This window comes from Balaenoptera musculus, chromosome X (assembly GCF_009873245.2).
Source record: "Balaenoptera musculus isolate JJ_BM4_2016_0621 chromosome X, mBalMus1.pri.v3, whole genome shotgun sequence".
NCBI classification, from domain to species: domain Eukaryota; kingdom Metazoa; phylum Chordata; class Mammalia; order Artiodactyla; family Balaenopteridae; genus Balaenoptera; species Balaenoptera musculus.
Window position 1 is genome coordinate 97380197 of NC_045806.1, and position 21508 is coordinate 97401704.

The following is a 21508-nucleotide window of genomic DNA, read 5'->3' on the forward strand; positions in this document are numbered from 1 at the left end:
GTGAGCTCACAAAGGAAAGTTAAAGAGTCAAGAGTCATATTCTCTAAAATTATACCATACTTGTACACAGCTATGCAGTTTTCACACACTAATGACCACCAATGTCCAGAAGATACTGAAAAACTCTAGTTAAAAGTTTTCCCTTTGACGAGTTGATTTCTCTCAAAGGAGAATCAAGTCATGCAGTTCAAGACTCAATATATAGAGTTCAAGTTTATACATTTATTTCTGCTTCATTCCATGAGACAGAGCAGGTGGTAATCCTGGAGGAAGAGATCCTCCAACAAAAGTGATGGTGGTGGTGATGGTTTACTACTTATTCTAGGTAAAGTAGTTGGAGGAGGAGGAGCAACTCTTCTAGGTAGAGGTGGCGCTGGTAGAGCTGTTGATGAGGATGACCCTCTATCTGCCTGTGGATGCAGGAGAAGAGGTCCTGAAATTTACGAGCAAGCTGAGGGCTCATGCTCCTGTAATATAAATAATTCAGTTTTTAAGTGCCTGTAATAAAATATACAGTAAACAATTCATAACAGTAGACATTTGTGTTTTTTTATAGATTATACATTGCTTATTTATCAACATTCAAAGGCTTAATAGTACATGCATAAGTCACATATTTGATAAGTCAGATATTTCATAAGCATTTTAAACTCTACACAATGACTACTTCTGCTAACACCCTAATGTGAGGACAGTTGGCACCCTCATCAAAGGCTTTCTGAAATACTTCCCCAAAATGATGAAAAATTATATTTCATGATAAACATATGCAAAGAAGAATTATTCTATATGGCTAGCCAACTATCCTATAAGTTGGTTCAAACATGGATAATTAATACAAGGTCATGGGTTTGAGGTCCTTGAGGGTCAATTAGCTTTATACAAAGAGTCTGTCTCACAGTGCCAATGACCTACCTGTCTTCTAATAACATAATTAATATTCATTTGCATAGTAATATATTATCAAAGTTTTTACATGTATTATCCTTTTTGATTCTTATTATCACCTTGTAATATAGATAGGGCAAGTTTTATCTCACTTCTTGTGAACAAGGAAAATGAAACTCCAAGATTTAAGTGACTGAACAAAGCTTATGCAGGTAGTGTGAAACATGAGTAAGATTTTAATGCAGTTCCCACACCTAATTTAGTTCCCTTACTACTATAGCAGACTATCTCCTCATGAATGCATATTATTTGTCATGAGCTGAGGACAGAACCTTGGAGAATGCCACACTGGGAAGTAAAAGGGAGAGTAAATGACTTCTCAGAGATGTGAAAAGGGAAGTAGGAGGACAGGAAAAAATGAAACCTTTATTAAAATTATAAAACATTATAAATACAGAAAAAGGCTAGGAAAAGGCCACTAGATTGGGTCATTTGGGGTTCACTGGTGACTTTTGACATAACTTTTAAGTCGAATGTGGAAACAGACCAATTTAAGAAACAAATACGTATTGAGGACAGTACTTAATCAGCTGTAAAATTCAGACACTGATGAAAATTTTAAGTATACATGGGAGCTTTTGTCAAAGGTGGATATATAAAGTTTATAGGTTATTAAATTATGGTAGTCCAGATTCTCAGAGGTCTACAGAGGGTTTTGGGAAATCATTAAAATGGGGATTTTCTTCTTGAAAGGAAATACCATGGCTCAATTATTCACACCATCATGAAAATTTCCTCTCAAAAGTTTTGCTTGTGTAATACATTCTATCACAAAACATTCAGGGTAGTTTAAGAAACTAATGCCTGAATGTTTATTGTCTTAGAAAATAAAATCTGTAGAGTTATTTAAACTAAAGTGTTAATTTGCCAGAAAGTCTGCTACTGGTCACATTTTTCTTCCATCTAACAAAATAATTTTCTACCATAGAACTTACTGTAACATGACACAATATATAGTTTCATCACCTGGGTTCAGTGCTTAAGCTTAGGATTGAGCTCTGAATTCTTCATTTCCCTGCAGTGATCACCACCATAGATGTTCACTTAATAATATCATTTCACGAAAGCTCAAAACAATATTATGTATGAAATAGAGCATTAAATCTCAGACCCTCAGTCATGATTATTATCATGACAATTGGGGGTAGAGCTAGTACTAGTGGTGGTAATAATGAAGAAATATGTCACCAACCAAAGGCAAACAAACCCATTTTCACTCCTGGGAAAAAAAAGAAAAAGAAAAAATGGGTGGACCAAGGAGTTTTTCTTGATTTATCATGGACATTTTTAATGTTTTTCTGTTGAAATGTAGATCTTAGAAATTAGTATGGTTTTTTAATATTTCATACCATACATTTAAATTTAATGAATAAGAAAATGGGACCTAAAAAAGATGTCCTCCAATAGGTGCATGGATAAACTGTGGTACATCCATACAATAGAGTAAAAGAAATCACTGATTAAAAGAAATGAGCTATGAAGACAAGAAAAGATATGGAGAAAACTTAAATGCATATTGCTAAGTGAAAGAAACCAAACTGAAAAAGCTACATAGTGTAGGATTCCAAGTATATAACATTCTGGAAAAGGCAAACCTATTCAGATTGTTCAAAGGCCAGTGATTGTGAGGGGTTCAGGGTTGGGGAGAGAGGGGTGAATAAGTGGAGCACAGAGGATTTTTAGGGAAGTAAAACTATTGTGTGTGAGTCTATAATGGTAGATACATGCCATCATGTATTTGTTAAAACCCATAGAATGTACAACACAAAGAGTGAACCTAATGCACCCTATGGACTTTAGTTAAAAATAATGTATTTAAATTGGCTCATCAACTGTAACAAATGAATCATACTAATTCAATATATTTACTGGGAGCAGGGTGAGAGGGTATATCAGAAATCTCTGTACTTTTTAAAAAAAAATCATAAAGTTCTCAAGCAATTCAACTTCTTAACTATATTTAACCTTGAAAAGAGATTGCACTTGTAGAATGTTCAAATTGATGCATATTAATACAAATTAGAATCTTTCTACCACACCGTGAATTGTCTAGCATGCAAAAAGAGGTGTTCTGCAAAATTGGACATCAAAAATGCATTCTTCTTAAGATGGCTAACCAAAACACTTATATAAAATGTTAAAAGTAGGAATGTGAGCAGTTAAACTGTAGTGCTAAGTCAGAGAGATCATCTGAATGGTGGACATCCTTCCATTGTATCTTGTCCAAGGCCCTGCCTCAGTCAGGACTCTAAACAGATTCAAACAAGCCTGAAGTTGTAGAATGAACACTGCTCAAGTCCAGCTATAGAAAAGGTAATATTTATCTTACTTGACCTTTGTTGCCAATGTCACTTCAGGTCATTTTAGAAGGTTGCACGCTCATCCAAATGATGCTAATTCTGTTTCCAAAAGTGGTTTATCTTCTTATCTAGAATTGTCTTTAGAGTTTGTAGAACAATAAAAACTACTTTCACTATTACTAAATATTAATCCACAGAGTATATTTGACTTTTGGAAATTATAAAAAGTCATTCATATCCAAGTTTGAGGAAAGAGCAGGTGAGCAATCTGGATAATGATAGTGTTTGGGGGGTCAAACCTGAAATACTACTTAATAATTTTTTTATTCATCCCTACCTGAGTCCTGGACCCCACAGAGGCTGATCCAAAACTTTTCTAGTCTATTTAAATTTCAAAACTACCAAAGAGCCTTCATGGACAGTAAATAAACTTATTTGCTAGTTCACTGAGAAGATGGAGGTCCTCCAATGTGAGCTTGTTCAACTTGATTATTATCCACGTTTTCTCTGAATCCACACTCTCATCTCCCCTCCTAAAGTTTTCTCCACATTATTTTTTAGTTTGGTAACTGCACAAACACACTGTCCACAATTTCCTTTTGTAAATGTTTCATTGGTACATTTGCAGAGAGGCACTCAATCTTCCTGCTTGAAATTTAAATTAGCTAAACAATCTGTAACCACACATAGAATCAGAATCATGCAGATCTGAAATATATGAACTGGAAGCAGTCTTCTTAGAAGTCCACTAATCTTATCCTCCCCTGTTGATAATGAAGAAACTAAGATCCAAGGAGTATAAATGACATACTTAAAGCTATAGCCAATTAATGACAAAACTGAGACTTTTAAAAAAAATTTATTTATTCTATTTATTATTTTTGGCTGCATTGGGTCTTCGTTGCTGCATGCAGGCTTCCTCTAGTTGCAGTGAGCAAGGGCTACTCTTCGTTGCGGGTCGCGGGCTTCTCACTGCGGTGGCTTCTCCTGTTGCAGAGCACGGGCTCTAGGCTCATGGGTTTCAGTAGTTGTGGCATGCGGGCTTCAGTAGTTGTGGCTCGCGGCCTCTGGAGCGCAGGCTCAGTAGTTGTGGCACACGGGTTTAGTTGCTCCGCAGCATGTGGGATCTTCCCGGACCAAGGATCAAACCCGTGTCCCCTGCATTGGCAGGCAGATTCTTAACCACTGCGCCACCAGGGAAGCCCAAAACTGAAACTTTTTAATGACTTCTTTTAACTATTTTATACTACTACTTTAAATGGCTCACAAAAAGAGAAGGCATGCAGGCACCCACTGGGAGAACATACATGCTTTCATTTTAATTTTAAATGTTGGTTATCAGAATAAAACATCAAGCACTGAAATTTCTTTGTTATTTTTCAGTGCTCCTTTTCCCAAAATACACAAATACAGAAATCTAGGGCAGATACATAGTCATCATTTGCTCCATTCTTGTGGTATCTGCTAACAATGCAAGCCCCAAACTAAGTGGATTCTAAGATTCTCAAAGGGAATTTTGAATGTGCTACTTAAAACAAGAATGCACAATATATGCAAGAGTGCATATATTAGATGCATAAAGATCTATTAATCAAAAAGCATGAAATTTCTTTCATCAATAAACTTGACAACTTCATGCAAACATTATATACTCATGCTCTTAGAATTTTCTCTAGCAGAGAAAAAAGCAAAAAAAAAAAATCCTGAAGTTACTTCAACGATACTCTATAATTTATGGAATGATAGAAAACTTGGTTATCTCCAAGACAAGGCAAACTCTAGAGAGACAGAGTATGTAAGCACTTTACCTTACTATCAGAGGCTGAAAACCAGAGAGCTTTTAGTCTTGTGCTTCTCTCTTCCACCAGCAGGAGAGAAATACTATACTAAGGTTTCACAGGATCTAGGAGAAAAAGGAATGAAACTTTTGGTAGAACCTAATATAATTGCAGCTATGCTTTCATGAAAGTGAAAGAAAAGCTAGATATAAATAACATTAAGATATTAATAAAGCTGGCATTTGTTCAAAAGCATTTGTGTAAGTCATTCACATGGAAAGAAAAAGCAAACTCAAATTTCAGCAAGTCTGCATGAAGTAGCAGTATCATTTGAAATTTTCTACTTAGAAAATTGAAAGAAGCCAAGTGGGGTCACTCTAAGCAGAGACAGAGAAAGGAGGAGAGGTTATACCATTTTGTTGCTATCAGAAAGAGTGACTTTAGAGATCACAGCAGATAGAACTAGGTAACTATCTCACAGTTCTACAAGGAACTACCTATTGAAGAAAGAGAAATGTGAAGGAGTGAAATGGAAATTATTTAGGTTGCTTATTTCTAAACATATCCTTTGAGCAATCTAATTTCCTTTCATTTATCACTTTAATATAAAAAGGCTAGTGTTTTTCTTCTACATCTGTTAAAGGTGATAAGGAAGGAACAGTAGATTACAGTAACCTTATTTTATTAGGAAAAACAAATGACAGAATCTGAGGAATAGAAAGAAAAAGGAATAAAGAAAAGTAAACAGCTTAAATGACTTATCAGATATCATTAAGTAGACCAATATATGCATTATGGCAGTCCCAGAAAAATAGCAAGCTAAAAGGGCAGAGAGATTATTTGAAGAAATAATGGCTGAAAATTTCCAAAATTTGATAAAAGATTTTAGCCTACAAATCCAACAAGTTTAATGAACTTTGAAGTAGGATAAAACAAAAGAAAATCATATTGAGACACACTGTAATCAAACTGTCTAAAGTCAATGACAGAATCTTGAAAGCAGCAAGAGAAAAGCAACTTGTCACTTAAAAGGGATATGATTATCAGCAGATTTGCCAGCAGAAATCTAGCAAGCCAAAAGGAAGTGGGATAATATGTTTAAGTTGTTGAAAGAAAAAAACTGTCAACCGAGATTTCTATATCTGGTAAAAATTGTCCTTCAAAAATGAGAAAGAAATTAACACATTCTAAGACAAACGACAGCTGAGAGAGTTCATTACCACTAAATCTGCCCTACAAGAAATGTTAAAAGGAATCCTTTAGGTTGAAATAGATGGATTCTACTCTGTAACTCAAATCTATATGAAGATATAAAATTTTCCTGTAACGATTTTCAGAAACACCAAATCCTTCAAACAATCCAAATGTCCAGCAACTGATGAATAAACAAATTGTCATATATCAGTACATTAGAATACTTCTCAACAATAAAAATGAATGAACCACTGATATATGCAATGCCATGGATGAATCTCAAAAGCATTGTGCTAAGTGAAAGAAGCCAGAAAAAAAAGGATCATTACGTTATGATTCCATGTATATTATTTTAAAAAAAGACAGAACTACAGGAAATTAGATCAGTAGTTCCAAGGGATGGAAGTAGAGTGAGATCACTGACTAGAAAGGAACCAGAGAACTTTCTGGGGTCATAGAAATATTTCATATCTTGATTGTGATAGTGGTTACATGACTATATACATTTATCAAAACTCAATTTTGTACACTTTGAAAGTGAGTTTTACAATAGTAAATTATACGTCAATAGAAATGAAGGCATATGTTCACAAAGAAACCCAAACACATATTTCACAGTTTGTCAGGCTGTATAATATATTTCTTTAACCACTTGCCAATTGATAGACATTTCACTTGTTTACAGTGCTTCACTATTGCACTACCAAAAAATCAATATCTACCAATAATTCAATATATGTGGTTATGGATCCAGAAACGTAAAGCACTGTATAACTGAAAAAACATTTTGAAAGTCTCACAAAAGATAGAGGAGAGTATATGTAATGTGATTAAATTGAGTAAAATAATCATATCAATATTTAATAAGCCTTAAACATTTTTGGAAATTTCCATTGCTGTTGTTAACAATTTTCCTCAACTTTTGCCCAGTCCACAAAACAATCAATTAAGGTTAAACACAAGCAATTAGAGATTATTATGTCAGTTCCCTCAGGCAAAAGGTGGCAAGCCTATAATTTTACTATGCCGACTATCATTTTTACGTCAATTGACACTAAACAGAAACTGACATGTACACATATAGAGCATAAGCTACTACATACACTTTGCTTAGCTAACTGAATGAATTTAACACTAGGTTTGTCGAGGACCATAACCAAGTATTCATGAATATATTTTGACCACATTCTCACCATTTTTAAAGGATTCCAAATACTTTTTAACTTTTATGATTACAGAAATTAAAATTTGTTTCATGATTCATTATGGGTGGAAATCTGCAAATGAATCCACATTTATAATGACGAAGACTCAAAATGACCCTTAAACCAAAAGCAGCAATGGGAGGATATACAATAACACCCATTAACTCAAGATTTCTGTGAAAACTTTCACTTCAGTAACATTTGATCTACGGCAGAAAATATCAACTACATAAAGAAAGGAACTTCTCAGGAACATTCAAACACTTTGGGTACATGTTTCTTAATATATATGAAATTGTCTTAATAATAAATTACCCCTAGTTAAGGATGAAATAAATAACTAGAGAACCTCTTTGGAGCAAAATGTAGTTGTCATTACTATACACACCAAGGAAGCAAAAACTTTTTTGGGTGTGATGGATGTGTTCATTATTCTGAGTGTGGTGATCATCTCTCAGGTGGAACATATGTCAATAGTCATCAAGGTGTACACTGTAAACAGGGCAGTTTATCTTCTGCCTATTATACTCCTGTTAATAAAGCTCAGAAGGAACATACCTGTGTGTCTAGGGCAAAGTAACCAAGGAGAAAAGAGGTTGAGTGATCAGGGCAAAAGAGCAGCCCGATCTTGTTCATTGCTGGCCATGCTTGGTAAATATTTTCATTCTAATTTCAATGGGAAATTATTGGAGAGCTTCAGGCAGGGGCCTGATATGATTTGAATGGTGGGAGGCACTAGAACCACAGATGTGTGAAATTGGAAGAGACAGTGAACTCCCTAAGTCTAGGTGCTCTTAAGAGAGGTCCATAGGTTTCCTTAAACTTCCTGAAGTAGCTGCTAATTTGTGTGTGTATGTACAGATATGCATTTTTAAAAAATTAATTTCCACAGTATTCATCAGCTTCTCGAAAAGGTCCTTGACCATAAATATGTAGGAACTTTTCATGGATTTACCCAGAAATTAGTTAGAGATATCAAAACCTGGAGAAGTACAAGGATGTGTTCAAGATCAGAGGTGGCAGGTTGATGAGGTCATGAGGGGGTTATGATGCTGACTACCGTCTCTGGTCCCCTCATCTCTCCCTGCCCCAAATGCTGATTCACAGAACACAGTCGTCATAAAAAGCTGGCATACAGCACACGAAGCCAATGTCTGCTGAACCCTGACCCGCTCACCCACATCAACAGGAGAGCGTGCCAATGGTATGGTCCATAAGAGGTGGTCAGCCAGCACAACTACTGGAAACAGTCCCTTTTTATGACTCCCCCATCAAACCTGTATAACTTTCTAAATCACCTACGGGTGTATTACTGTTAAAATCACAAAAGAACAACACATCATAAACAATAATAAGCTATTCCTCTTTCATTATTACTGAGCCTGCCCTGTGCTGTAGACCAGAAGAATACTATAGAATTGGCATTTGACAGCTCTACTTTTCCTCCTGTAAAGAATCGACAAATGAGTGTATGCTGGATCCTTACCAATGGAGATTTCAATACGGTATAAAAAAAACTTCTTAAACTAGGAGGCGCTATATAGCAAGGTACATTTCACATGAGAAGCTTCACATCATCCTTCTCAGAGATTCCAGTGTAGGATGACAGAAGGTCCTTTTCTCAGCAATCCAGGGGACAAACAGGATCCCCTCAAATTCTTTCCTAGCTCTAGGGTTTATGAAAATGTCGGGCTATTTTTTATAGCTTTAAAAGGTCCCAGGTTACTGAAATAACCCTGCCTTTGCTCAGTCTTGAGCGTGAAGAACGTGCCTCCATGGCACCAGTATAAACTGGATTAAAACATTTCAGAAAGTCACCTTTGTAAAAAGCAAGGGGGTAAAACACAAAGTACACCTGGGAGTTATGTTCCATACCTATCAGATGTGTGAAATCGGCTCTAGTAAAATAATGGCCTTTTCTGGGCTTCGAGTTTCAACTGAGTTCAGGGGTGTTGGAACTTACCAGATAGGTTGATATTTGAATCGCACAGGCAGAACTCTCCTGATCATCACGATGAACAATTACAGGGACTGAGTATACCTGGACGTGGTGCTAGCCAGACACTAACAAGAGGAAGTTCGGTGAGAGACCTGCCTTGAGAGGGGAGCCTATTGTACAGAAGGGGGAAACAGAATCAAAGCACAACTGAGGGCTGTACTGCGTACCTATCAGAAGTGTGAAGTCAGTGTCTGATCTTCGTCTGTGCTTGAACTCTGGGTCCACACCAAGGCAGTGCACGAGCTGTTGATCGTGCCCTTGGATCTTCTTACCAAACTGTGACCTGAAAAGGAAAGAAAGTATTGTTGAATACCTTGGCCACAGATACAGATTAATTTCCCTAAGTAAGAATTCAGCATGAAAAAAGTAAAAAACAAAGGAACAAAACAAAACAAAAACACACCAGCCTTTTCCTAGTTCTGCAAAAGACACCCATCCAGCCACTGCCTACCTTTAGGAGAAATAAGCCTACAGCTACAGATGGTCTGGACTTTATACTGCAAACCCACTGTGACGTAGTCCACTGTGACCATTTGGTCACTTCATATGGTAATTTGCTGGCATTGAGGCTTGTGGTCAGAGATACCGGATCAGCCTTTCTGCTTCCCTAACCTACTGTCCCTGAGGTTAGTGAAATAAATAAATAAACTGTCAGCCCTACAGCCACAGATACAGAAATGTTCTCCCACTTATAACTGATTGATTTCCACGAGGGATGAGCGTCCTGGCCCAAGGGGCAAATGACAGTTTGGGTTTTGTTCAGCACTGTCAGTCACGTAGCTATAAACAACTTACAGAAGTGGACCGAGCCACTTCAGCAAGATGCTCTGTAGGGACCAATCTCTACACGTATTCCAAAAAGATCCATTTTATAGGAGCACACACTTAGTATGCATGGCTAGAACCTCGATTTATTCAAAGTGGCTAAGGTCTTCAACCATATCCTCATCAAGGTAATTGTGGCCCTAACCCTGACCAATTCCAAACGGACAGAAATACACCACAGCGCCTCCTGCTTCAAAACTGGAGGGTCAATGACTATTTGTAAGTGTCTAAATGATTTAACAGCATAACATTAGTAAGAGGCACACAGGATATGATCCTCAGAGGATCATCCCCCAGATGTCCACAGGGTCCCCCCCACCCCACCCCGTCTCTTCCTTCAGGTCTTTATGTCCCCTTCTCAGTGAGGCCTTCTCCATACAACCTACCTGCAGGTGCAGATCCCTCCCCCAGACCTATTCCCCTTCCCTGCCTTCGTGTGCTGCACAGCACGCGTCATTATAATACACGTGGGTCTTATTGAGCTTACCTTTCAGTCTCCCCCACTAGAATGTGAGCCCCACGTGAGCAAGGACTTTAGGTCTCTTTCGTGTCTGTATGTCCAGCACGAAGAACAGTAGTATCTGGCACATAGTAGGTGCTCAGCAAATGATGAAGGTCACCTTTGGCCACCAGCCCTAATGTTCATGCCATTCCCAGAGCTGACCCTGTCACCTGTAGAGTGTGCGTCTTTCAGAATCTCCTCCCCGTATTTACATTCTCACACAAGAGATCATTAAAAATAGATACCCTACGCTTTAATGAAGTGGTTGGATAATTCTACAGTACTTAAAACAAAAACCACCTGTTTCCAGTCCTAACTGGAGACACAACCGATTACAGCTCTGTAAATGCAACCAGAATCAACTCTTCTAGGTTGGTGTTTTCACCCATATTACTCAATAACATACTCAAAACACGATTACTTTATCAGTGTTGGTTGGCACAGTTGCTTTTGTGGATATTTTTAGCTCTGTATCATGGATCATTTCAAACAAAGCCGATAGAACAATATATCCAGAATTCTGTATGTCGGTCAAGGAGCTTCAACAATCAACGTTTTGCCACTTAAGATTTATTTGTTTTGTTTTTCTAGCATATTCCAAAGCATATTCCAGATATCCTACGACTTCGTGTGTAAACCCAAAGAAGTTATTTCCTCCACATACTCTGCGGTAACATAAACTATAACAAACAGGGCTTTAAAAAAACATAACCAAAATACCGTCATTACATCTAAGAAAAATTACAATTATTCCCTAATGCCACAGGAAACCATCCACGTCCAATGTATCTATTTGACCTAAATATCTCTCTTAAATTTGATTTGTTCTTATTAGGATCCAAAGAAGTATCTTACATAGCATTCGCTGAAATAGGACTTAGTCCTCTTTTCATCTATAACAGCCCCTCCCCGTTTTTTCTTTGCTATTCCTTTGATGAAAAGACTAGATTATTTGTCCTGTAGAATTACTCACATTCAGTGTTACTCTATATGCATCCTGTCCTGAACATGTTCCAGTAGAAACAGAATAACCCGTAGTGAGATCTCTGGATATGGTTAGATTCAGGCTCAGTTATTTTAGCAGGAACATTTTATAAATTTATTTATTTATCTATTTATTGGCTGCGTTGGGTCTTCGCCGCTGCGCGCAGGCCCTCTCTAGTTGCGGCGTGCGGTGGCTTCTCTTTGTTGCAGAGCACGCGCTGTAGGCGCGCGGGCTTCGGTAGTTGTGGCACGCGGGCTCAGCAGTTGTGGCTTGCGGGCTCTAAGAGCGCAGGCTCAGTAGTTGTGGCGCACGGGCTTAGTTGCTCCGCGGCATGTGCGATCTTCCCGGACCAGGGCTCGAACCCGTGTCCCCTGGGTTGGCAGGCGGATTCTTAACCCACTGCGCCACCAGGGAAATGTCCCTTAGCAGGCACATTTTAGACTTGATGCTTTGTACTCCTATATGATACAACAGGAGTATCAGATTGCACTGTACTGTACAGTGTCAATTGTATCACATCAGAACACCCGCGCTGTTTCCCACACTTTTGATGGGAAACAAAAAGTTTCCCCTGGCCGGGGAGACGGGGGTTGATCGGTGGGTTGTACTATTCTCACCTTGATTCACCCACATTATAAAATGTACCATCTACCTTTTACTGAAATTTTATTAAATGTATGTGTTGGCTTGCTTTTTAAATGTTTGATAATGCTATTCATGTACCATATAATCCACAATGTTAAAATGTACTAGTCACTGATTTTTACTATATTCAGACAGTTGTGGGCCCGTGACCACAATAAATTTTAGGACATTTTCATCACCCCCAAAAGGAAGTCCATACTTATTATCTGCCGTTCCCTATTCTCGGGATGGGACTGAAACCGGCCTGAATGGTACAAAGATTACTTCAAATTGAAAACATCTGAGCTACAACAGAGGCAGAAATAAGTCTTCTCTGAACTGCCCTTATCTGGCTAAAGCAGAACTTTATAAGAGACAGCTGCCACAACCCCACCCACACGGGGGGGGGCGTGTCTCTAACCAGGGAGGCCTGATCTTGGACATGAGAACGTTCCAGAAGATGGTGTAAATAAGCCTCATCAGACCCTTCCATCCTTTGAAGTCCTGATCCACCAAGCCCCCTTGCGAAGTTGGTATATAAACCCCTATCTCTAGCCGTCTAGGGAGCCTCTTCATCTGAAGGCTCCTTCATGGTAAATAAACTTTTCTCCTATTAATTTACCGATAATTAATTTTCAGGCCCCTAGCCAGTTGAACCTAAGACGGTAGAGAAAAAGTTTTCCTCCTAACCTTCCCTTCTCACTAGCCCTATGGCAACCACGCGTGGATTTTTTCTCTCTGTAGATCTGCCTGTTCTGGGTACTTCATGTGAATCAGATCTTACAATGTGTGTTCTTTGGTGTCTAGCTTTTTTCATGTATCATAATGTTTCCAAGATTCATCCGTATTTCAGCACGTATCACTACTTCATTCCATATTATGGCTAAATAAAAACTCATGGTAAGGGTATAGCATATTTTGTTTAAAAATTCATCAGTCGATGGACATTTGGGTTGCTTCCCCCATTTTGGCTTTGTGAATAAGGCTGCCGTAAACATTGACGTACAAGTTTTTGTTTGAATGTTTTCAGTTCTCTGGGATACGTGTCTAGGAGTGGACTTGCTGGTCACGTGGTCACTCTATGTTTAACTTTTGGTGGAAGTGCCGAACTGCTTTACACGGTGTCCGCACCATTTTACATTCCCACCAGCCAGTGTATGAGGGGTTCAATTCCTGCACATCCTTATTACACTTCTTATTTTCCATTTTTAAAATTACAGCTGCCCTGGTAGACGTCAAGTGGTATCTCTTGTGATTTTGATGTTGGTCTCCCTAATGACTAATGACGTTGAACATCTTCTCTTGCCCTCAGTGGCCATTTGCATGGAGAGAGCAATGGATTTGCAGCATGAGACGCCCCCATCCCCCCCCCACCCCACCCCCCCGCCCCTTGTGTGTGTGAACCACTCCTGGTTCACATTGGCAAAGCCACGTAGCCTCTTTGGACCTCGATTTCCTGGCACAATGAGTAGTTATTGCATCTGTGTTCATCCAGGGAATGGAGACAGAAAAAAGACTTTGACTTGGATCTCTGCATGGAGAAACAGCCACTACTCCCTAGAGTGAAGGAAAAGAAACTCACAGAGGAATCCAGAGAGGCAGCTGAGATCCAGAGCCCAGGGACTGGTCAGGTAATTCTGCGTGGCGAGGAGGTGGAAGCTCTCTTCACTTTCCACCCTCAACAAGGCGGGCAAGTTGTAGCAGAGCATGAAGCCCTCCCTTCACTCCCTAGGAGTTGAAGGCAGCTGCGCTTTGTGAGATTTCCTGTGGTGACCTGAAATGCAAAAAGGCAGCTGTCTGGCCAGAAGTAAGCACTTCAGGGTCCTCACTGTCCTCCTCCCTTCTGCCCTGGAAATTCCCACCAGCTCTGCCCAAACAGCAGGGAATGGGTGAGAAAAGGCGCTGTGAGTCAGAGCCTGAGCCAAGGCTGGGACTAGCCGGACAGCAGGCGGTCTTGGGGGGCCTGGGCCTGTGCAGGTGCTCAGTGGGGGAGCAGAATGGAGGCAGGAAATCCTGAGGAGTTAGGGGCAGTCAGCAGGCCAGTTGTGCTGCCCTGGGGTCGTTGCAGAGCCCATGGATTTCTTTTAAGTGTTTCTTGGAAGGGTGGTTACACTGGGGAGTGGATAGGGGCAGGGGTGACTTCGGTTCTCCCTTGAAAAACTTCTGTATTTCTGGAGATGTTTTTTCTTAAGAAATAACCAAGCAATAATTACATTTGTCAATGGAAAGAAAGAGTTAACAAAAACATCTTCACAGTCTCGACTGTTTTAGTCACCAGAAAGCTGCCGGTTACCCACGATCCTAGAGACAGTTGTTTCTAAAGGTCTGTCTTTGAATCTCTCTCCCGTGCTCTCTCTCCTCCGCTGCACCCCTCTGCAGGGAACAAGCTACTGGGTGGATACAAGCCCCAGTTTAACACCCCTCGTCTCTGAGTGGCGGCATCACCTGTCATCTTCCTTTTCCTCTCTATGCTACATGTGTCTCCTTGATGTGAAGGTTATTTCTCTAGAGGAGCGTGTTCCTTTTCTCAACAGGAAACAACAAGTCAAGGCGCCCGCCAGGCAGGAGAAACCTGCGAGTCGCTGCGACTCCTTCGGACGCAGCACATCCCCACCCACCTAGGCGGTGTGGACACCACCTGCAGCAGCCCCGGGAAAACCGCTTCAGAGGCGCTGGCTCCCTAGCAGGTCCTTGGCAAAGAGCGGGAGGTGACGGGGCGCAGGGAGTGCCTGCTCTTGGGACTCTGCCTCTCACCTGAGGAGGGAGCAATTCAAGTATTAGTAACCTCAAGCACATGAAGGATACAAACTCGTCACATCGTTTGCAAGTGTACTTACACTTTTTTCCTCTAAATAGTCTTGCGACCGTTGAACGGTAAAATTTCCGTTTTACTGTTCCTTCGCATACATCGTTGGCGGCAAGGCCCCTACAAGGGGGACAAGTTGGTCCTCCCGAGCAGAGAGCGAAACACGAGAGGTTTCCTCTCAGACTTTCCCAAGCTCCCCTCTCCCACCTCTCGGCACCTGGGGCCAATTGAGGCTCTCCCACCCCTCCCCTGGGCGGGGCCAACACCGAGGAACCCGGATTCCCAACCCCTCCTCTCCCCCTCGCCCTCCCCCCACGCCGCGCCCCACCTCCCGGGCTTCTCCGAGGAGACGCCGACGACAGGGGGCGGGGTGGGGGTGGGGGTGGGGTCGTCTACGCGGGGCCACGCAGGCGCCGCTTTACGGCAGGGGTGGGCGTGGGGCGCCGTCGAGTCCCGCCGGCCCCCGCGCAAGGTTCAGAGCTGACCGGGTTTGTCCCGCCGGAGCGTGGCCTCAGCCAGGTGGGTCCACTCAGCCTCCTTCGTTTCCTTTCCCTGACGCGGGGCGACGCGGGGCCGAGGGCTGGGCTCCGTCCGGCAGCCTTTCTGATCCCGGGGACCCTCCCCGTCCTCTAGCGTCTGGGCAGCCTATGCCTGGCGTGCGCCGTAGGCCAATGGTCGCTGCATCCTGGCCGGCTCGGGGGGAGGCGGGGACGGGCCGAGGGGGCGCCGCGTGGGCCCGGCCGGGCTCCGGCGTTTAGGCGAGGCTGGCTGAGCGTGGGCGCCGGGATTGTACCGCCGCCTGAGTTCTGTGCCCTGGCGCCAGTAGGGAGAGCGTCCAAGTAGAGCCCCTAGGGAAGCGGTTCCCTGTGGCCAGAGGGCGGGGAGGGCAGGAGGAGAGCGCGGGGCCGCCAGCTCCTTCTTCCTTCCCTCCCCACTTACGTGGCCGCAGGAGGGTCGGCTTGGTTGGGTGGGATTGAGTGCGCTGCCGACAGGGACTGGGCTCCCCGGAATGTATCCCTAGAGAAGTAACATTTCCTTTCATGAATTTTTGACCTAAAAAAGTTCTAGCTCCATTTTCACGTATGCATTTAACCACATGGAAGATTAAACCCCCAGATTTTCAGGGTCTCTGCAAGTGATGGGAATACTGGTGGTTAATGTTTTTTATCTATTTACAGTTCTGTGCAGTAACAGGAGGCCTTTTATTAATGAAAGAAGCAATGAAGCTTTTTAAAGAAATAATTTCAGGTTATCAAAGATAAAAGTTCATGGTAATAATACAAAATATGAATAAGGGGAGCAAATTATATGTGGACAAAAAACTCCAAAAGGAAAAAAAACCACCGTTTTTTTTATGACACTGTTAAGGGTGCGTGTTCGTGCAAATGCTTGTTTCTTGTTACTGATAATTGGCAGAAGATTGGCCTTATTACCAAAATTTAAAAATTCGAAGAACTTCTGTAGACATTTGATGGCATGAGAGGGCAATCGAAATTAAAGGGTCAGGGATTTTCATATAAAGGACTGTACTTTGTTTACAGTGGGATTATAACCATTTCATGGGTAAAGGGGATTTGAGACAAGTCAGACTCAAGAGAGGTGAGGAAATGGCAGGTAATACAGGCCCCTCTGAAAGGGCAGGTCTTGGTTGGGAACTCATACTTTGTATGAAGTTATAGTGTAGTTTTTGTTTGTATTTCCTTTATATGTGCGGCTGGGGAATCTTTTGGTATATTTAAGAGCCTTTTGTGGCTCTTTTTCTGTGAACTAGTAATGTCTTTTTCTCTTGGTTGTTACTCTTAAACGATATCTAGAAGCTTGTTCTCTATGTTAGGAAGACTACTGATGTGAATTAAATACTTTTTTCCCGTTTATCAATGCTTTTCTAACTTCGATTATGCTTTTTTCGTTAGCATGGTAAATTTTAGGTGTTCACATTTATCCTTTTTGTTTTTTTAATGGATTTTTGGGTCAGGCGTACAAAAGGCTTTTCCTGCTCCCGAGCTATAAAGGAATCTTGCCCATTACTTCTTCTAGTAGTTGTATGGTTCTGTGCATTGTACCTTTAATTCTTGGATGCCTGTACAGTTCATCGTGGTTTATTGTGAGAGGTGTGGAACTATGAGCCTATTCTAGATGGGTATCACTTTGTCCCAAGGCTGTCTGTACTCTCATTGATTTGGGAGGCTGCCTCAGTGTATACTAAATTCTTGTATGTCTTCAGGTCTATTCTTGAACTTTGTGTTCTACTATATATTTTCACATGTGGTATGACTAGTTCTCTCACAACATGGCTATTCATTGTCATAACTCTCCTGGATATCTCTGCCTGTTTGTTTTCCCTTATTAACAGTGGAAAATAACAAAGTGTTCAAAAGCCTTTTGGATTTTCTTTGGGATTAGAATGGATTGCTTGATTAACTGATGAAGAATTGTTAATGTTCTTGAGTCTAAGTCTGTTTATCCGAGAATGTAGTACATCTTTATTCTTGTTTACGTCTACTTGTCTGTCCTACGGGAATTTTAAAGTGTTCCTCCTGTAGATTTCCATGTGTGTATTAACATTACCCTAAGCATATAATCTTTCACCATTGATAATTTAAAATCCTGTAAACTTTGTTTCTAACTGGATATTTATTTATGGAATTGGCTTATAAAAAACATTCGTAGAGCACTTGATTGTCAGGACTTTTGTTAATTTTCTCGGTTTCAGTGAATGGTATATTTTCCATATTGTAATCAACCCTTCGAAAGGTTAGAACTTTGTGAAACGTACCCCTCCGAGTGTTGGATTTTTGAGCACTGGGTGGGTAAAGTCGGGGAAGAAGAAGTTAAAAATCAATGTCTCTGAAATGTTTTCCCTCTTAGGCGCACTGTTGCAGTCTAGTGTCACTAATTTTTTAAAACACCTCGTTATAGGGATACCGAAACCCTTGATTTCCCTTTTTTTACACACTTCTAAGATTTCTAAACATTTTGCAAGTTAATGTTAAGTGGAAAGGATGCTGAGCCCCTCCTATTTATTAAGCCAGTGACTAGGTCCTGACCCACACAAACTCCCTACCCAAGGCTGTGAGCAAGGTGATATAACTGTGCCCTTTTGACCAAAGTTAACACCCGGACATATAAAGAGGCCTGTCTGCTTGAGGTCCCAGGTGTCTTTCCAAACAGGAGGAACTTGAAATCAATTGGAAACAAGGAATTAGGGGCTCAGTTGATCATGATGGACAAGAAGTATTGATAACAGACTTTGATCCGGTGATTCCAGAAGAGGATGAATATCTCAATAAATGTATAATGAAAGGGTAGAGACATCCTTCCCAATACATAACAAGATGGGCTTAAGAAACTCTGGAGATTAAGACCCAGACATTATTAAAAGGGTCAAAACAAAACAACCGTAATATATTTGCATTACCCTTCCTTTGCATTGCCTAGTAAAAGGGATAAACATCTTCCCTGTTGAAACAAAAGGTTACCAAATACTGATGATTTTCTTCTGGAGAGACTTCCACTGATATTATTTGTTCTTTTATGAGGCAGAACAAATACATTAGTGATTGGGTGGGTGGGTGGGGGAAGCCATAAAATGTTTTTAAAAAGGAAATGCTAGACTTGGCATTACCTAAAGATAGGGCTTTTAACACTGATTTAGAGCAATTTATATTTAATTCCTGGCATTGTGTTAAACAGTGGTAAACAGAGTGACCCTCCACCAACACTGGTTCCTTTGGTGTCTCAGATATGGAATCTACCTCCTCTGGACTGACCTGTGTGTAAAACCATCAGGCTGGCCTCTCTGTGACTCTAGACTGTACCTCAGCTAGCACTAGTAAGCAGGGGCTAGGACCACGTGTGGTGCATCTGCTGAGGTCTCTTGCCCTACTCCAGTGCTAAACACACAGGAACGGATAGGGAATAGGTTCAGATCCACTGCTAGCTACCTGGATGAGGAACCTTTCCTTTTCTGGCCAGGAGGCAGGCTAAGAGGACCAAACAGGGATGAGGCTCTGCTCATCCAAATGTGGAAGTGCTACCCAAATTTGGCCAAAACGGTGAGCCGCCATGTTGGAGGCAGGTTGGACTGGAGTTGGTGTATTTTTCCCCTCACAACGGGGCACAAGGCCAGGTCTAGGAGACGGGGGAGGGGGTGGTGAGGAAGGGCAGGATGGCATTTCTGGTGCAACACTGCCATCAAGAGGAACTCATTCCCAGATGCCAAGCACACTGCGCTGAGACGCCACAGAGAGGAGGCCCCGCAGGATGGAGGGCCAGACTTTGAGGCGTGCCCCTCTGAAGTGGCCAGGTTGATGAGCCATCTTGCTTTTGCCATGTTGGGCAGGGGTTGGCATTTCGTTTTTCCCTGGGCAAAGGGCAGAGGGAGAGGGCCTGGGGGAGGGGAAGGGGAAGGGCAGGTTGCCGTTCGTGGTGCAATACTGCCATCAAGAGGAACGGGTCCGCCGATCCCGCGAACCCTGTACCGTCCCTTCCTGGGGAGGAGTGACAAGGGATTGAAGTCGGGAACACTGGACAGCGGCCCCGGGAAGTCAAGAGCTCCGAGCCCCGCCTGGGAAGGGGCGGGAAGCATGGCCCAAGGCCCGGCGGTGCCGTGGAGGCTCCAGAGACGGGCAGTGGCACAGGGCGCACAGCCCGGCCGCCTGGCGTGTGGGGCTACAGGAAGTGGAGTCTCGGTGGACCCTGGTGGCCGCCACGTCTGGGCGGGCCTAGAGGAAGCTGCTCCGAAGGAGGCCAGGCCGGGGTTCTGCGGGCATTTGGCCGCGTGCCCCTTCCCCTCGGAGCCAGAGCACGTTCGGCCTGGGCGGGCCCAGGGCCCCGGAAGCCTCTCTGGGCCGCGGTGCGGCCCAGCCAGAGACCACCGCGGGCAACGGGAGTTCTGCCGCCCTTGGCGGCAGCGGCCGAGGCGGGCCCAGTGACCTTCTTCCGTCCAGCTCAGAGACGACACGTGGAGCCTGGCTACCCAGTGCCCAGGGCTCCCGAGGCCCAGCGAGAGCTGGCAGTCCGAGTCCAGAAGGGGACGGCGCTGGCGGGACGCAGGAGCCACCGCAGAAGGAGCCCTTCACCTGAGCCGAAGAGTCTAATCGGTGGCTGCGGTGCCATCTCCCAGGGTCTCCGGGATTCTGGCCCAGGCCTGGCCTGGCCTGTCCCGTCCCGATCCGTCCCGAGGGCTCCCGGACCCGGCTCCCGGAGAGGAGAGGGCAGGACACGAGAGGAGAGGAGCTGAGCAGAGCCCCGCCGAGTGGACCCCCGGGCCATGCATTTGCAGCGGGCTTCAGCTTTCTCCCCACGAGGCCCTGTGCCTCAGTTCAGCGAGGAGAAGGAAAGGCCCCGGCTTGCATTCCGGCCCGGCTCTCCAGGTCTCGGCCCTGTGCTTGCACCTGCAGCCCAGCCAGGGAATCAAGCCGAAGAGGTCTGAAGAAGCTGCCTGAAGCTCACCTCTGTTGGACTGAGAGAAACGCCTCCCCCCCTTGCCCTCTCCCCCATGACCACCCCTCATCCAGCTTGTCTGCCAAGGCCGGGAACGAGGTGCATAGTCCTGGGCACGCGGCGGTGCCTTCGAGTCCCCGGCTGACCCGATAGGCCGCTTCTGGAACGAGCCGTGGGGCGGCTCGTTCCTGCCCTTTGCCCAGCTCTTACCTGCCCGGGCGGGGGTGGGTGGTGGGCTGGTTTGGGGGTCGGGTCCCGGGGCGGGGTGCGGTGTGGGGGAGGGCTTCCGACTGGGAGCAGGTCTCCAGGCTGGACCCCTCCCTCCCTCCGCACGTACCCCTCCTGGGAGGGTGCTGAAACCCGCCCCGCGCCCCTTTCCTTGCACGCCTGTGAGTCGCCCGACACGTTGTCAGGCGATCTTAACGTGGGCAGAGCCTTTCCTTGGGGCCGGGTCCTGACGTAGCTACGCGGTCTGACTGGTCGCCGGCCGCAGGTGCTCTCAGTGTGCCCCTCTGGCCAGGGCCAACGGCTGCACCTGCAGAACGTGGAGCCGCTTGTGAAAAATCCCAGGAGTCTTCCCCAAACAAGAGGACCGCCGGGTCCTCCACGGGGAGGGAGACCGAGGAACAGGGCGTTCCCCGGCCGCAAAGTTCCTGTTCCCGAGGTGAGCTCGAGTGCGGAAAACGGACCTGGATCCCCCTGCTGCGGACGGTGCCGTCCCTCTCTGCGTACCGATCGTGGCCCACTTCCATCCCATCGCGAGTGGGTCCTGGATACCCTGTGTCCTACGGCACAGGAAGGGCCTCAACGGGATCCTGCGGGGCCTGGGACCCGGACTCTCTTTGGCAGGAGCAAAAAGTAAACAAACCGAAACACAGCTCGAACTGAGAGTGGAAT

At 43.6% G+C, this 21508-nt stretch overlaps 2 long non-coding RNA genes across 2 annotated transcripts in view; one reads left to right on the forward strand and one right to left on the reverse strand.

The window, feature by feature from the left end:
• Positions 1-202: 202 nt before the first annotated feature.
• Positions 203-15360, reverse strand: LOC118888671. The gene is made up of 4 exons (XR_005018344.1): positions 15198-15360; positions 9592-9707; positions 5057-5151; positions 203-467 (listed from the first exon to the last, which is right to left on the reverse strand). It is a non-coding gene; the product is annotated as an uncharacterized LOC118888671 (long non-coding RNA).
• A 222-nt stretch (positions 15361-15582) lies between these two features.
• Positions 15583-21508, forward strand: part of LOC118888670 — a 165762-nt gene continuing 159836 nt past the window's right edge. Inside the window, exon 1 of the long non-coding RNA XR_005018343.1 lies at positions 15583-15685. This is a non-coding gene — a long non-coding RNA (uncharacterized LOC118888670). The remainder of the gene's footprint in view (positions 15686-21508) is intronic.